We start from the raw sequence: 18,878 nt of genomic DNA on the forward strand, positions 1-18,878 counted from the left end.
GTCTCAACCAATACCAAAGACTGATATTATTGCCTGCAATGTCTCAGACCACGGGGCTTTGAAACTGGAACTCAATCACAAGAAAAAAGTTGGAAGAAGTTCTTCTTATGTTTCAGAGAGAGTGGACAGGCCCAGCAGAAATGATGCTTCCTGCCCATCTGGCGCTCTGTTTTCTGCACTGGGCCCCTCCCCCCATCTTGAGGTCTTCTTGGTGATTCTCTACTTGGGAGCCCCAGACCTACAAGGATCTGAAGTTTGGGGCTGTGTCCCATCTCCTGAGCTCTGGACATCTGGGGGTGGTTGTCTTGTGGCCTCATTCTTCACCAGCTTCCACTAAAAGCTACTGAACTGGAGAAAGAAATGGGTTCATCAGGACCCAAGAGATTTTGGGGACAAATGAGGTCAGCTCCAGAAATGACTCCCTATTCCAACCTTTTATTGATAGAATAGTAACCTTAGCCCAAATGCACAGTGCAGTGTGGACTTCAGAAGCTGTATTTGCTGAGGGTATATGGTTGGTTCAGTTGGTGAAGCGAGCAACTCTTGATCTTGGGGCTGTGAGTTTGGGTCCCAAGTTCACTGTAGAGATTACTTAAAAAAAAATAAAATCTTTAAAAAAGAAGTTGTATGTGCTTACCTCCAACAAAAAACACCATTTCTTCCTCTTTCAGGAGAGGAAGTGGGTTTTATGTCCCAGAGATCACTCTCCCAGGCATTTATCTGAGCAAAATGAAGACCATAGCTTCACACAGTCTCTGCATGAATGTTTAGAGCAGCTTTTTTCATAATGGAAAAAAATTGGAAACATGCAAAATACCCAGTGATAAGTGAATGGTTGAACAAATTGTGGTGTATTCCAGCAGGAAATATTACACAGCAATAATAATGAATAACTTATTTACATGTGCACAATTTGTGAGATTCCAAAGGCATTATGTGGAGTGAACAAAATCACTCTCAAAATGTCCATACTGTGAGACTCTGCTTCCACAATATTCTCGAAGTTATAGAAAACAGATTGGCATGGGCCAGAGGTTTCGGTGGTGGGGTTGGCTATCACTCAGAGAAAACACCACAGGGGTGAGCTCTGGAGGCATGGAATTGTCCTTTACCCTGGATACAGTGGTGGTTACCCAAAATACACATGAGCAGATCAACACACACAAAGGCTGGGAATGTTACACGGCTGAGACACTTGATAAGCACTGGGTGTCATATGTTACTGGTGAATCACTAAATTCTTCCCCTGAAACTAACACTACACTATATGTAAGCTAACTCTAATTTACATAAAATCTTGAAGGAAAAAAAAGATTGAGTATAAAACACAGTGTCATTGCCATTATAATGTGCATACTGACTGTGACATTATCTAAAATTAAAATGTTAAGGGGGTAGGGTAGAAATATGCACATGGAGTGTGGTTCCCATAGTAACAGAGCATTGCATCCCCAACATCCAGAGTGGGAAGTCAGTAAATAATGTCAAAGGGTAAGAAGTCAAGAAGAGAAAATATATGCACACTCTATGAGATCTGGGTATAGAAACTAGAAGAATCAGTTAAAAATTATCAATTAAAGGAGTGGAAAATGGTTGCCTCTGGGAGGTGGAAAATAGAGGGAGGTCGGGAGACTCCAGTTTTCATACTGGAGAAAGTATAGAACTATTTGCCTGTTGAAGCGTATGCATCTGTAACTTTAATGAAGGTAAAAACTAATCTAGGTGAGATGATTGATGTTGTAAGAGTTACACAGAAAGGAATGTCCATACATTAGTCTGAGTGTGATAAGCTTGATGGATAGAAGATCAGGAAGAGATTATGCTGAGTGAAATCAGTCAAGCAGAGAGAGTCAATTATCATATGGTTTCACTCATTTGTGGAGCATAACCAATAGCATGGAGGACAAGGGGCGTTAGAGAGTAGTAGGGAATTTGGGTAAATTGGAAGGGGAGGTGAACCATGAGAGACTATGGACTCTGAAAAACAGTCTGAGGGGTTTGAAGTGGCGGGGGGGTGGGAGGTTGGGGTACCAGGTGGTGGGTATTATAGAGGGCACAGCTTGCATGGAGCACTGGGTGTGGTGAAAAAATAATGAATACTGTTTTTCTGAAAATAAATAAATTGGGAAAAAAAAATAAAAATAAAAAAAAATAAAAAAAATAAAAAAATAAAAAACTCAAAATTTTCTTATAAAGAAGTTGCAAACCCGTAATAATAATTTTTAAAGATTCCATACACCAGAAAGTATTAAAGATAGCTCTATGTATGGATGCATAAGCACATCATGGGACTAAAAACCCTGTAAACTGGTGAGCTGAAAGTCATCAGAGAAAACCTAAAACACCTCATGTCTGTGAGTGGCAAAACTCAGTATCAGAAAGATGTCAATTTGCACAGATGGATATACAAAGTGAAAGCAATCAAATCATAATTGTAAGAGGGTTTTTAATGAAAGTTGACAAAGTGTTTCTAACTTGCATCTGGGCCAAGTAGAGCCATAGCAATTCTGAACAAGACGAGGTGGGAAGTTTTGCCCAAAAGAGGTATTGAAATGTATTATAAAGCTGTTCTAATTGGGACAGAGCAGTTTTTAAATAAATACACACACACACACACACACACACACACACATATGTATGCTGATACTATATATATAGTATCAGCAAAACTCTCATTGACGTAAATATATGTTCTTCAATGGAGCTCTGATGAAATCTTTTATATGCACATAAAAAAATGTGATCGTCCGTCTTCTTGCTGCTTTGTTGTTAGAGTTCTTTAAATATTCTCTCAGCCATTGCAAACTTCTTCTTAGAGGGCCAGACAGTAAATGCCTTATGGCTGCCGGACTTCAGGTCCAGGCTGCAGTCACTTCTCTCTGACACCTCAGCCTGAAAGAAGCCACCGATTATAAACGTGATTAGTACAAACAGGTAGTTGTCCCCAATCCAAGTCCTTCATTAGATTTCACGTGACAATTATTTTGTCCCAGTCAGTAACCTTCCTTTTCTTTTTATTAACAGTATCTTTTGAAGAATAAAAGTTTTAAAGCTTCATGAAGTCAAATGGATCAATGATTTCCTTTATCGATTGTGTTTCCCCATCTTATCTATAAACTGTCTGCTAACCCAAGACCAAAAAGACTGAGTTTTGTGCCCCCCCACAGTTTATTCTAGAAGCTTTCTCATTTCAGATTTTATATTTAGGTATGATCCATCTGACCACTGTTCATAGTATTTTTGTGTTTGTTGTTCAGTAATATTGATATTAGGTAATATTATTTTAGGAAGGAGATTATGCTGAGTGAAACAAGTCAGAGTAGGTCAATATGGCTTCACTTATTTGTGGAACATAAGGAATAGCATGGAGGACATTAAGAGAAGGAAGGAAAAATGAAGGGGGCATAGAATCAGAGGGGAGAGGACTATGGACTCTGGGAAGCAAAGAGAAGGGAAGAGGATAGGGGGACTAGTGAGCCCTGTGATTGGTATTAAGAAGGGCATGGATTGCATGGAGCACTGGGTGTTATACGTAAACAATGAATCATGGAACACTACATCAAAAACTAATGATGTACTGTATGGTGACTATCATAGCACAATAAAAAAGGACAATATTATATTTTGTGTGTAAAGAAATAGTTAGGAGTCTTCTTTTTTTTTTTTAACATACGAGTATCTAATTGATTTATGGCCATTTGTTGAAAAGATGATCCTTTCCACATTGAATTGTTTTGGGAACCTTTGTCAAAAATCATTTGGCCAGGACAGAGAAGTAGCAGGATGAGATGACACCAGGTAGCAGAAGATAGCTAGATAACTTATCAAACCATTCTGAACACCTATAATTCCAATAGGAGATCGAAGGGAAGAAGAGCAGCAATTCTAGAAACAAAAAATCCACTTTCTGAAAGGTAGGACCTGTGAAGAAGTGAATCCAAAGAGGGAAGATAGACCACAGGGGAGGGGCTGGCTCCTGGCAAAGCAGTGGAGCAATGGAGCACAAAATCAGAACTTTTAAGTCTGCTCCACTGAGGGACATTGCTCCAGAGGCTAAGCTGGGGTCAAGCCCATGTGGGGACAGCATGGTCTCAGTTCCCGTGGGGTCACAGAAGGATCAGGGCTGTCTGAGTTTTACAGAGCTCACAGGTATTAGAGCAGGAAACCTGGCTACAGTGACAGAGTTGAGGAGTGAGCTCTCAACTCGGGGTTACCTTAACTGTGATCCTTGGCACAGTCAGACCACTGCTCTGTGAGCAGAGACCCCACAAGATCAGAGGAGAACCCCTGGAAGAGTGCAGGGATCTGATGGGTTTGGAGACTCCAGGTAGGGCTGTGTGCCAGAGACAGAGATGCTTGGTCACAGGCTGGGTGAGTTCAGAGTGCAGATGCAGCCAGGGAGACGGAAGTGATTGAGCGCTTTTCTCCAAGGATGCACTGAGGAGTGGGGCCCTGAGCTCTTGGCTCCTCCAGACCAGAGATTGGAAGGCCACCATTTTCATTCACGTCCTCCAGAGCTCTACGGAAAGTATTCAGGGAACAAAGCTCCCGAAAGCGAATTACTTAGCCCAGCCCCTGTTAAGGGTGGTGCAATTCCGCCTCAGGCAAAGACACTTGAGATTCACTACAACAGGCTTCTCCCCCAGAAGATCAGCAAGAAATCCAGACACCAGCAAGTTCACTTACCAAAGAGAACAGTGGAATTCCAGAGGAGGAGAAAGCAAAGCATGGAATTCACGTCTTTCTCCCCATGATTCTTTAATCTTGCAAAGTTAATTGATTTTTTTAATTATATTTTTTCTCATGCAAAATTTTTTTAACTTTTACTCTTCCCTCTTTTAACGTTTTTTAACTAGTTTATCTTAACAATACCTTTCATAAAAAAATCTTTTTTGAACCTTCATTATTGTAGTCATATTTTATTCTTCATTGTATCTAACTTTGTTCTTTGTATACACATGGGGTTTTTTAATTTTTTATTTATTTTCAGCATAACAGTATTCATTATTTTTGCACCACACCCAGTGCTCCATGCAATCTGTGCCCTCTATAATACCCACCACCTGGTACCCCGACCTCCCACCCCCTGCCCCTTCAAAACCCTCAGATTGTTTTTCAGAGTCCATAGTCTCTCATGGTTCACCTCCCCTTCCAATTTTCCCAAACTCCCTTCTCCTCTCTATCTCCCCATGTCCTCCATGGTTTTTTGTTTTAAAAAAATCTGGGATAAAATTTCTTCTAATAGATACAAATATACCTTAAATCTAGCACAGGGTTTTGTTCTAGTCTCCAACCTGAGCAAATTCCCTCCACTTTCTTTTTCTTTATTCTCCCAACCAACTTATTTTATCAACTCCTCTTTTAGAAATTTTTTTTTAAATTTTCATCTTTATAGTCATATTCCATCCCTGCATCAGGTTTACCCTTATTGTGTGTGTGTATGTGTGTGTGTGCATGTGTGTGTGTGTGTGTGCATGTGTGTATTTCTTTAAAATTTGGGGAGATAGTTTCTTCTAAGAGACCAAAATGCTCCCAAAGTTAAGTGGGTGACTCTTTCTATTCACCAGTCTAATATATATATTTTCTTTTTTTAAATATGATTATTTATTTATTTATTTTCAGCATAACAGTATTCATTATTTTTGCACCACACCCAGTGCTCCATGCAATCCGTGCCCTCTATAATACCCACCACCTGGTATCCCGACCTCCCACCCCCTGCCCCTTCAAAACCCTCAGATTGTTTTTCAGAGTCCATAGTCTCTCATGATTCACCTCCCCTTCCAATTTCCCCCCAACTCCCTTCTCCTCTCTAACTCCCCATGTCCTCCATGGTATTTGTTATGCTCCACAAATAAGTGAAACCATATGATAATTGACTCTCTCTGCTTGACTTATTTCACTCAGCATAATCTCTTCCAGTCCCGTCCATGTTGCTACAAAAGTTGGGTATTCATCCTTTCTGATGGAGGCATAATACTCCATAGTGTATATGAACCACATTTTCCTTATCCATTCATCCATTGAAGGGCATCTTGGTTCTTTCCACAGTTTGGCGACCGTGGCCATTGCTGCTAAAAACATTGGGATACAGATGGCCCTTCTTTTCACAACATCTGTATCTTTGGGGTAAATACCCAGGAGTGCCTATGACCCTACAGTTGCACTCCTGGGTATATTTTCTTTTTTAGAAGTCCAATGTGCTATCCATTGTGCCACGTCTTTTTTTTTTTCCTGAACTTCTTTTTACCCTCTTTCTTCCCCCCACAATTTGAGGTCTCTTCTGATTTGGTTAAAGCACATTTTCCTGGGGGTCTTTGCCACACTTTTAGTATTTTATTCACTCCTTCATATATTCTTATCTGGATAAAATGACAAGACAGAAAAACTCACCACAAAAGAAAGGAAGAAAAAACAAGAACAAGAGACAGTACCAAAGGCTAGGGACCTTATCAATATGGACATTGGTACTATGTCAGATCTAGAGTTCAGAATGATGATTCTCAAGGTGATAGCTGGGTTCTGAAAAGGCATGGAAGATATTAGAGAAACACTGTCTGGAAAAACAAAAGTCCTTTCTGGAGAAATGAAAGAACTAAAATCTAACCAAGTTGCAATAAAAAAAGCTATTAATGAGGTACAAAAAAATGGAGGCTCTTACTACTGGGATAAATGAGGCAGAAGACAGAGTTAGTGATATAGAAGACCAAATGACTGAGATTAAAGAAGTTGAGCAAAAGAGAGACAAACAACTACTGGACCACAAGGGGAGAGTTCGAGAGATAAGTGATACCATAAGATGAAACAAAATTAGAATAATTGGGATTCCAGAAGAAGAAGAGAGAGGAGAGCAGAAGGAATATTGGAGAGAATTATTGTAGGGAATTTCCCTAATATGACAAAGGGAACAAGCATCAAAATCCAGGAGGTATAGAGAACCTCCCTCAAAATCAAGAAGAAAAGGTCGACACCCCATCATCTAACAGTAAAATTTACAAGTCTTAGTGAAAAAGAGAAAATCCTGAAAGCAGCCTGGGACAAGAAGTCTGTAACATACAATGCTAAAAATATTAGGTTGCAGCAGACTTATCCACAGAGACCTGGCAGGCCAGAAAGAACTGGTATGGTTTATTCAGATATTTAATGAAAAAAACATGCAGCCAAGAATACTATATCCAGCTAGGCTATCATTGAAAATAGAAGGAGAGATAAAAAGCTTCCAGGACAGACAAAAACTAAAAGAATTTGTAAACACCCAAAGAGCTTTACAGAAAATATTGAAACATCAAACATTGGACATCAAAGGAAAACTGCGGTGGCAATCCTTATATCAGATCAATTAGATTTTAAGCCAAAGACTAGACTAAGAGATGAGGAAGGACACTATATCATACCCCAAGGGTCTGTCCAATAAGAATATCTAACTATTTTAATTTATTTTTTGTTTTGCATTGCTTTATTTTTTTACTGCTTTCTTTTTATTTTCTTTTCATTGCTTTTTTCTTTTTTTTTAAATTTAATTTAATTTCAGTGTAAAAAATTTCATTGTTTATGCACCACACCCAGTGCTCATGCAATATGTGCCCTCCATCATACGCACCACCAGGCTCCCCCAACCTCCCACCCTCCTCCTCTTCAAAACCCTCAGATTGTTTTTCAGAGTACATAGTCTCTTGAAGTTCATCTCCCCCTCCAATTTTCCACAACTCCCTCCTCCTCTCCATCCCCCCATGTCCTCTGTCTTATTTCTTATGCTCCACAAATAAGTGAAACCATATGATAATTGACTCTCTCTGCTTGACTTATTTCACTCAGCATAATCTCTTCCAGTCCCGTCCATGTTGATACAAAAGTTAGGTATTCATCCTTTATGATGGAGGCATAATACTCCATAGTGTATATGGACCACATCTTCCTTATTCATTCGTCCATTGAAGGGCATCTTAGTTCTTTCCACAGTTTGGCGGCCATGGCCATTGATGCTATGAACACTGGGGTACAGATGGCCCTTCTTCTCGCTACATCTGTATCTTGGATAAATACCCTTGCAATTGCAGGGTCATAGGGAAGCTCCATTTTTAATTTCTTCAGGAATCTCCACACTGTTCTCCAAATTGGCTGCACCAACTTGCATTCCCACCAACAGTGTAGACAGTTCCCCATTCTCCACATCCTCTCCAACATACGTTGTTTCCTGTCTTGCTAATTTTGGCCATTCTAACTGGTGTAAGGTGGTATCTCAATGTGGTTTTGATTTGAATCTCCTTGACGGTTAGTGATGATGAACATTTTCTCATGTGTCTGATAGTCATTTGTATGTCTTCATTGCAGAAGTGTCTGTTCATGTCTTCTGCCCATTTTTTTGACACGATTATCTGTTTTGTGTGTGTTGAGTTTGAGAAGTTCTTTATAGATCTTGGATATCAACCTTTTGTTTGTATTGTCAGTTGCAAATATCATCTCCCATGCCATGGGTTGCCTCTTTGTTTTGTTGAGTGTTTCCTTTGCTGTGCAGAAGCTTTTGATCTTGATGAAGTCCCCAAAGTTCATTTTTGCTTTTGTTTCCTTTGCCTTTGGAGACATATCTTGAAAGAAGTTTCTGTGGCTGATATCAAAGAGGTTACTGCGTATGTTCTCCTCTAGGATTCTGATGGATTCCTGTCTCACGTTGAGGTCTTTTATCCATTTCGAGATTACATTGTGTATGGCATAAGATAATGCTTGAGTTTCATTCTTCTACATATAGCTGTCCAATTTTCCCAGCACCACTTATTGAAGAGACTGTCTTTTTTCCACTGTATACTTTTTTCTTGCTTTGTCAAAGGTTACTTGGCCATAGATTTGAGGGCCCATAAATGGGTGCTCTACTCTGTTCCACTGTTCTATGTGTCTGTTTTTAATGCCAGTATGAGATTGAAGCAGTCATCAAAAACCTCCCAAAAAACAAGAGCCCAGGACCTATGGATTCCCTGGGGAATTCTGCCAAACTTCCAAAGAAGAAATAACACCTATTCTCCTGAAGCTGTTTCAAAAAAATTGAAGCAGAAGGAAAACCTCCAGACTCCTTTTATGAGGCCAGCACTACCCTGATCCCCAAACCAGGCAAAGACCCTACCAGAAAAGAGAATTTCAGACCACTATCCCTGATGAATATGATATGAAGATTCTCAGCAAGATCTTAGCAAATAGGATCCAACAGCACATTAAAAAGATTAACCACCATGACCAGGTGGGATTCATCCCTGAGTTGCAAGGATGGTTGATTATTTGCAAATCAATCAGTGTGATTGAACAAATCAATAAGAGAAGAGAGAAGAACCACATGGTCCTCTCAATTGATGCAGAAAAAGCATTTGACAAAATCCAGCATGTGTTTCTGATTAAAACGCTTCAAAGTAGATAGAGGGATAGAGGGAACATTCCTGAACTTCATAAAATCTATCTATGAAAGACCCACAGCAAATATCATCCTCAATGGGAAAAAGCTTACAGCCTTCCATTGAGATCAGGAACACGACAAGGATGCCCACTCTCACCACACTTGTCCAATGTACTATTAGAAGTGCTAGCAACAAAGTGGCTGCACCAACTTGCATTCCCACCAACAGTGTAAGAGGGTTCCCCTTTCTCCATATCCTCTCTAACACATGTTGTTTCCTTCTTGCTAAATTTGGCCATTCTAACTGGTGTAACGGGTATCTCAATGTGGTTTTAATTTGAATCTCCCTGATGGCTAGCGATGATGAACATTTTTCATGTGTCTGATAGCCATTTGTACGTCTTCATTGCAGAAGTGTCTGTTCATATCTTCTGCCCATTTTTTGATATGATTGTCTTGTGTGTATTGAGCTTTAGGAGTTCTTTATAGATCCTGGATATCAACCTTTTGTCTTTACTGTCATCTTCTCCCATTCCGTGGGTTGCCTCTTTGTTTTGTTGACTGTTTCCTTTGCTGTGCAGAAGCTTTTGATCTTAATGAAGTCCCAAAAGTTCACCTTCACTTTTGTTTCCTTTGCCTTTGGAGACATATCTTGAAAGAAGTTGCTGCAGCTGATATCGAAGAGATTACTGTCTATGTTCTCCTCTAGGATTCTGATGGTCTCCTGTCTCACATTGAGATCTTTTATCCACTTTGAGTTTATCTTTGTGTATGGTGTAAGAGAATGGTCGAGTTTCATTCTTCTGCCTATAGCTGTCCAGTTTTCCCAGCACCATTTATTGAAAAGACTGTCTTTTTTCCACTGTATATTTTATCCTGTTTTGTCAAAGATTAATTGACCACAGAGTTGAGGGTCCGTATCAGGGTTCTGTACTCTGTTACACTGGTCTATGTGTCTGTTTTTATGCCAGTACCATGCTGTCTTGGTGATCACAGCTTTGTGGTAAAGCTTGAAATCAGGTAACGTGATGCTCCCAGTTTTATTTTTGTTTTTCAGCATTTCCTTAGCGATTCGGGGGCTCTTCTGATTCCATACAAATTTTAGGATTATTTGCTCCTCTCTTTGAAGAATACCGGTGCAATTTTGATCGGAATGGCATTAAAAGTATAGATTGCTCTAGGCAGTATAGACATTTTAACAATGTTTAACTTCCAATCCAAGAGCATAGAATGGTCTTCCATCTTTTTGTGTCTTCTTCAATTTCTTTCATGAGTGTTCTGTAGTTCCTTGAGTATAGTTCCTTTACCTCTTTGGTTAGGTTTATTCCCAGGTATCCTATGGTTCTTGGTGCTGTAGTAAATGGAATCGATTCTCTAATTTCCCTTTCTGTGTTTTCATTGTTAGTGTATAAGAAAGCCACTGATTTCTGTACGTTGACTTTGTATTCTGCCATGTTACTGAATTGCTGTATGAGTTCTAGTAGTTTGGGGGTGGAGTCTTTTGAGTTTTCAATATAAAGAATCATGTCATCTGCGAAGAGAGAGAGTTTGCCTTCTTCATTGCCCATTTGGATACCTTTTATTTCTCTTTGTTTTCTGATTGCTATTGCTAGGACTTCTACTACTATGTTGAACAAGAGTGGCGTGTTCCTTGTCGTGTTCCTGATCTCAGTGGGAAGGCTGCAAGCTTTTTCCCATTGAGGATGATATTTGCTGTGGGTCTTTCATAGATATATTCTATAAAGTTCAGGAATGTTCCTTCTATCCCTCTATTTTGAAGTGTTTTAATCAGGAACCGATGCTGGATTTTGTCAAATGCTTTTTCTGCATCAATTGAGAGGACCATGTGGTTCTTCTCTCTTCTCTTATTGATTTGTTCTATCACATTGATTGATTTGCAAGTGTTGACCATCCTTGTAGCCCAGGGATGAATCCCACCTGATCATGGTGGATAATCTTTTTAATGTGCTGTTGGATCCTGTTTGCTAAGATCTTGTTGAGAATCTTAGCATCCATATTCATCAGATATTGGTCTGAAATTCTCCTTTCTGGTATGGTCTTTGCCTGGTTTGGGGATCAGGGTAATGCTGGTTTCATAGAAAAAGTCTGGAAGTTTTCCTTCTGCTTCAATTTTTTTAAACAGCTTCAGGAGAATAGGTGTTATTTCTTCTTTGAAAGTTTGGCAGAGAAAGTCAATTATCATATGGTTTCACTTATTTGTGAAGCATAACAAATAGCATGGAGGACAAGGAGATGGAGAGGAGAAGGGAGTTGAGGGAAATTGGAAGGGGAGATGAACCATGAGAGACTATGGACTCTGAAAAAAAAAATTGAGGGTTTTGAAGGAGCGGGGATGAGAGGTTGGGGGATCTAGGTGGTGGGTATTGGAGAGGGCACGGATTGCATGGAGCACTGGATGTGGTGCAAAAATAATGAATACTGTTATGCCAAAAAAATAAAAAATTTAAAAAAAGAAGTCCTAGCAACAGCAATCAGAAAACAAAGAGAAATAAAAGGTATCCAAATGGGCAATGAAGAAGGCAAACTCTCTCTCTTCGCAGATGACATGATACTTTATATTGAAAACTCAGACTCCACCCCCCAAACTACTAGAACTCATACAGCAATTCAATAATGTGACAGGATACAAAGTCAATGTACAGAAATCAGTGGCTTTCTTATACACTAACAATGAAATTACAGAAAGGGAAATTAGAGAACGATTCCATTTACTGTAGCACCAAGAACCATAAGATACCTGGGAATAAACCTAACCAGAAAGGCAAAGGAACTGTACTTGACGAATGACAGAACACTCATGAAAGCAAACAAAGAAGACACAAAAGGATGGAAGACCATTCCATGCTCTTGGATTGGAAGAATAAACATTGTTAAAATGTCTATACTGCGTAGGGCAATCTATATGTTTAATGCCATTCTGATAAAAATTCCACCAGTATTTTTCAAAGAGCTGGAGCAAATAATCCTAAAATTTGTATGGAATCAGAAGAGACCCCGAATTGCTAAGGAAATGTTGAAAAAGAAAAACAAAACTGGCGGCATCACATTGCCTGATTTCAAGCTTTACTACAAAGCTGTGATCACCAAGACAGCATGACACTGGCATTAAACAGATCTAACAATTTAAAATATTGATGCCCCTAATATGGGAGCAGCCAACTATATAAGCCAATTAATAACAAAATCAAATAAACACAAGGACAATAATATAATAACAGTAGGGGACTTTAACACTTCCCTCACTGAAATGAACAGATCATCTAAGCAAAAGATCAGCAAGGAAATAAAGGCCTTAAATGACAGAGTGGGACAGAGGGACATTACAGATATATTCAGCACCTTCCATCCCAAAGCAACAGAATACACATTCTTCTCTAGTGCACATGGAACATTCTCCAGAATAGATCACATCCTGGGTCATAAATCAGGTCTCAACTGATATCAAAAGACTGGGATCATTCCCTGCACATTTTTAGACCACAATGCTCTGAAGCTAGAACTCAATCATAAAAGGAAATTTGGAAAGAACCAAATATACAGAGACTAAAGATCATCCTTCTAAGGAATGAATGAATCAACCAGGAAATTAAAAAAGAATTGGAAAAATTCATGGAAAGAAAGTAAGAAAAACACAAAGGTTCAAAATCTGGGACACAGCAAAGGCAGTCCTGAGAAAAAAAATATGTAGCGATACATGCCTTTTGTCAAGAAACAAAAAAGTCTTCAAATACACAACCTAACACTACAACTAAAGGAGCTGGAGAAAGAACAACAAAGAAAGCCTAAATCCAGCAGGAGAAGAGAAATCATAAAGATGAAACAGAAATCAATGAAACAGAAACCAAAAGAACATTAGAACAAATCAAAGAAACTAGGAGATGGTTCATTAAAAGAATTAATAATATTGATAAACCCCTGGCCAGACTTACCAAAAAAAAAAAAAAGAGAGAGAGGACCCAAATAAATAAAATCATGAATGAAAGAGGAGAGATCACAACCAACACCAAAGAATACAAACAATTATAAGAACATATTATGAGCAACTATATGCCAGCAAATTTGACAATCTGGAAGAAACTGATGCATTCCTAGAGACATATAAACTACCACAAAATGAGCCCAGGAAGAAATAGAATACCTGAACAGATCCATGACCAGTAAGGAGATTGAAGTCGTCATCAAAACGTCTTGCATGGAGCACTGGGTGTGGTGAAAAAAATAATGAATACTGTTTTTCTGAAAATAAATAAATTAATAATAATTTTAAAAAAACAAAAAAAAACTAATTATGTACTATACATCAACTAACTAAATGTAACAAAAAATAAATAAAATAAAATAAAATTATAAAAAAAAAATCTTCCAACAAACAAGAGCCCAGGGCCAGATGGCTTCCCAAGGGAATTCTACCAAACATTTAAAGAAAAATTAATTCCTATTCTCCTGAAACTGTTCCAAACACTAGAAATGGAAGGAAAACTTCCAAACTCATTTTATGAGGCCATCATCACCTTGATCCCAAACCAGACAAGGATCCCACCAAAAACGAGAATTACAGACCCATATCCCTGATGAACACAAATGTGAAAATTCTCACCAAAATAGTAGCAAATGGATCCAACAGTACATTAAAAGGATTATTCACCAAGACCAAGTAGGATTTATTCCAGGGCTGCAAGGTTGGTTCAACATCCACAAACCGATCAATGTGATACAATATATTAATAAAAGAAAGAACAAGAACCATATGATCCTCTCAATAGATGCTGAAAAATCATTTGACAAAGTACAGCATCTTTTCCTGATCAAAACGCTTCAAAGTGTAGGGATAGAGGATACATACCTCAATATCATCAAAACCATCCGTGAAAAACCCACCGGGAATATCATTCTCAATGGAGAAAAGCTAAGAGCTTTTCCGCTAAGGTCAAGAACATGGCAGGGATGTCCATTATCACCACTACTATTCAACATAGTATTAGAAGTCCTAACCTCAGCAATCAGACAATAAAAAGAAATTAAAGGTATCCAATTGGTAAAGAGGTCAAACTATCACTCTTTGCAGATGATATGATACTATATGTGGAAGACCCAAAAGACTCCATTCCAAAACTGCTAGAAATTGTACAGGAATTCACTAAAGTGTCAGGATATAAAGTCAATGCCCAGAAATCAGTTGCATTTCTTTACCCCAACAACAAGACAGAAGAAAGAGAAATTAAGGAGTCATTCCCATTTACAATTGCACCCGAAACCATAAGATACCTAGGAATAAACCTAACCAAAGAAGCAAAGAATCTATACTCAGAAAATAGAAAGTACTCATGAAAGAAATTGAAGAAGAAACAAAGAAATGGGAAATCTTCCATGCTCATGGATTGGAAGAACAAATATTGCAAAAATGTCTACGCTACCTAAAGTAATCTACACATTTAATGCAATCCCTATCAAAATCCCATCCATTTTTTTCAAATAAATAGAACAAATAATCCTAAAATTTATATGGAACCAGAAAAGACCTCGAATAGCCAGAGGAATATTGAAAAAGAAAGACAAAGTTTGTAGCATCGCAATTCTAGACTTTAAGCTCTATTACAAAGCTGTCATCATCAATACAGTATAGTACCGGCACAGAAACAGACACATAGATCAATGGAACAGAATAGAGAGCCCAGAAATAGACCCTCAACTCTATGTTCAACTAATCTTCGACAAAGCAGGAAAGAATGTCCAATGGAAAAAAGACTGTCTTGTCAACAAATGGTGCTGGGAAAATTGGATAGCCACATGCAGAAAAATGAAATCAGACCATTTCCTTACACCATGCATGAAAATGGACTCAAAATGGATGAAGGACCTCAATGTGAGAAAGGAATCCATCAAAATTCTTGAGGAGAACACAGGCAGCAACCTCTTCGACCTCAGCCGCAAGAACTTCTTTCTAGGAACATTGCAAAAGGCAAGGGAAGCAGGGGCAAAAATAAACTATTGGGATTTCATCAAGATCAAAAGCTTTTGACAGCATGGTACTGGCATAAAAACAGACACATAGACCAGTGGAACAGAGTAGAGAGCCCAGATATGGACCCTCAACTCTATGGTCAATTAATCTTTGACAAAACAGAAAAAAATATGCAGTGGAAAAAAGACAGTCTCTTCAATAAATGGTGCTGGGAAAACTGGACAGCTATATGTAGAAGAATGAAACTCGACCATTCTCTTACACCGTACACAAAGATCAACTCAAAATGGATAAAAGACCTCACGTGAGACAGGAATCCATCAGAATCCTAGAGGAGAACATAGGCAGTAATCTCTTTGATATTAGCTTCAAGATATGTCTCCAAAGGCAAAGGAAACAAAAGCGAAAATAAACTTTTGGGACTTCATCAAAATCAAAAGCTTCTTCACAGCAAAGGAAACAGTCAAAAAAACAAAGAGGCAACCCACGGAATGGGAGAAGATATTTGCAAATGACAGTACAGACAAAAGGTTGATATCCAGGATCTATAATGAACTCCTCAAACTCAACACACATGAAACAGGCAAACATATCAAAAAATGGGCAGAAGATATGAACAGACACTTCTGCAATGAAGACATACAAATGGCTATCAGACACATGAAAAAATGTTCATCATCATTAGCCCTCAGGGAGATTCAAATTAAAACCACATTGAGATATCACCTTACACCAGTTAGAATGGCCAAAATTAACAAGACAGGAAACAACATGTGTTGGAGAGGATGTGGAGAAAGGGGAACCCTCTTCCACTGTTGGTGGGAATGCAAGTTGGTGCAGCCAATTTGGAGAACAGTGTGGGGATTCCTCAAGAAATTAAAAATAGAGCTTCCCTATGACCCTGAAATTGCACTCCTGGGTATTTACCCCAAGGATACAGATGTCATGAAAAGAAGGGCCATCGGTACCCCACTGTTTATAGCAGCAATGGCCACGGTCGCCAAGCTATGGAAAGAACCAAGATGTCCTTCAATGGACGAATGGATAAGGAAGATGTGGTCCATATACACTATGGAGTATTATGCCTCCATCAGAAAGGATGAATACCCAACTTTTGTAGCAACATGGACAGGACTGGAAGAGACTACGCTGAGTGAAATAAGTCAAGCAGAGAGAGTCAATTATCATATAGTTTCACTTATTTGTGGAGCATAACAAATAGCATGGAGGACAAGGGGTGTTAGAGAAGAGAAGGGAGTTGGGGCAAATTGGAAGGGGAGGTGAACCACGAGAGACTATGGACTCTGAAAAACAGTCTGAGAGGTTTGAAGTGGCGGGGGGGTGGGAGGTTGGGGTACCAGGTGGTGGGTATTATAGAGGGCACGGATTGCATGGAGCACTGGGTTTGGTGCAAAAATAATGAATACTGTTTTTCTGAAAATAAATAAATTGAAAAAAAAAGATCAAAAGCTTTTGCACAGCAAAGGAAACAGTTCACAAAACCAAAAGACAACTGACAGAATGGAGAAGACATTTGCAAACCAAATATCAGATAAAGGGCCAGTATCCAAAATCTATAAACGCAACACCCAGAGAACATATAATCCAACCAAGAAATGGGCAGAGGACATGAACAGATATTTCTGCAAGGAAGACATCCAGATGGCCAACAGACACATGAAATAGTGCTCCATGTCACTCGACATCAGGGAAATACAAATCAAAACCATAAGATACCTGGGAATAAACCTAACCAAAGAGGTAAAGGATCTGTACTCAAGGAACTACAGAACACTCATGAAAGAAATTGAAGAAGACACAAAAAGATGGAAGACCATTCCATGCTCTTGGATCGGAAGAATAAACATTGTGACAATGTCTATACTGCCTAGAGCAATCTATACTTTTAATGCCATTCCGATCAAAATTCCACCGGTATTCTTCAAAGAGCTGGAGCAAATAATCCAAAAATTTGTATGGAATCAGAAGAGACCTTGAATCGCTAAGGAAATGTTGAAAAACAAAAATAAAACTGGGGGCATCGCGTTACCTGATTTCAAGCTTTACCACAAAGCTGTGATCACCAAGACAGCATGGTACTGGCATAAAAACAGACACATAGACCAGTGGAACAGAGTAGAGAGCCCAGATATGGACCCTCAACTCTATGGTCAATTAATCTTTGACAAAACAGGAAAAAATATACAGTGGAAAAAAGACAGTCTCTTCAATAAATGGTGCTGGGAAAACTAGACAGCTATAGGTAGAAGAATGAAACTGGACCATTCTCTTACACTGTACACAAAGATAAACTCGAAATGGATAAAAGACTTCAATGTGACACAGGAATCCATCAGAATCCTAGAGGAGAACATAGGCAGTAATCTCTTTGATATCAGCTACAGCAACTTCTTTCAAGGTATGTCTCCAAAGGCAAAGGAAACAAAAGCGAAAGTAAACTTTTGGGACTTCATCAAAATCAAAAGCTTCTTCACAGCAAAGGAAACAGTCAAGAAAACAAAGAGGCAACCCACGGAATGGGAGAAGATATTTGCAAATGACAGTACAGACAAAAGGTTGATATCCAGGATCTATAATGAACTCCTCAAACTCAACACACATGAAACAGGCAAACATATCAAAAAATGGGCAGAAGATATGAACAGACACTTCTGCAATGAAGACATACAAATGGCTATCAGACACATGAAAAAATGTTCATCATCATTAGCCCTCAGGGAGATTCAAATTAAAACCACATTGAGATATCACCTTACACCAGTTAGAATGGCCAAAATTAACAAGACAGGAAACAACATGTGTTGGAGAGGATGTGGAGAAAGGGGAACCCTCTTCCACTGTTGGTGGGAATGCAAGTTGGTGCAGCCAATTTGGAGAACAGTGTGGAGATTCCTCAAGAAATTAAAAATAGAGCTTCCCTATGACCCTGAAATTGCACTCCTGGGTATTTACCCCAAAGATACAGATGTTGTGAAAAGAAGGGCCATCGGTACCCCAATGTTTATAGCAGCAATGGCCACGGTCGCCAAACTATGGAAAAAACCAAGATGTCCTTCAACAGACGAATGGATAAGGAAAATGTGGTTCATATACACTATGGAGTATTATGCCTCCATCAGAAAGGATGAATACCCAACTTTTGTAGCAACATGGATGGGACTGGAAGAGATTATGCTGAGTGAAGTAAGTCAAGCAGAGAGAGTCAATTATCATATGGTTTCACTTATTTGTGGAGCATAACAAATATCATGGCAGGACCAGGGGTGTTAGAGAGGAGAAGGGAGTTGGGGTAAATTAGAAGGGGAGGTGAATCATGAGAGACTGTGGACTCTGAAAATCAATCTGAGGGGTTTGAAGTGGCGGGGGTTGGGAGGTTGGGGTACCAGGTGGTGGGTATTATAGAGGGCACGGATTGCATGGAGCACTGGGTTTGGTGCAAAAATAATAAATACTGTTATGCTGAAAATAAATAAATTAATTTAAAAAACCACTATG

This window comes from Neovison vison, chromosome 8, assembly GCF_020171115.1.
Source record: "Neovison vison isolate M4711 chromosome 8, ASM_NN_V1, whole genome shotgun sequence".
NCBI classification, from domain to species: domain Eukaryota; kingdom Metazoa; phylum Chordata; class Mammalia; order Carnivora; family Mustelidae; genus Neogale; species Neogale vison.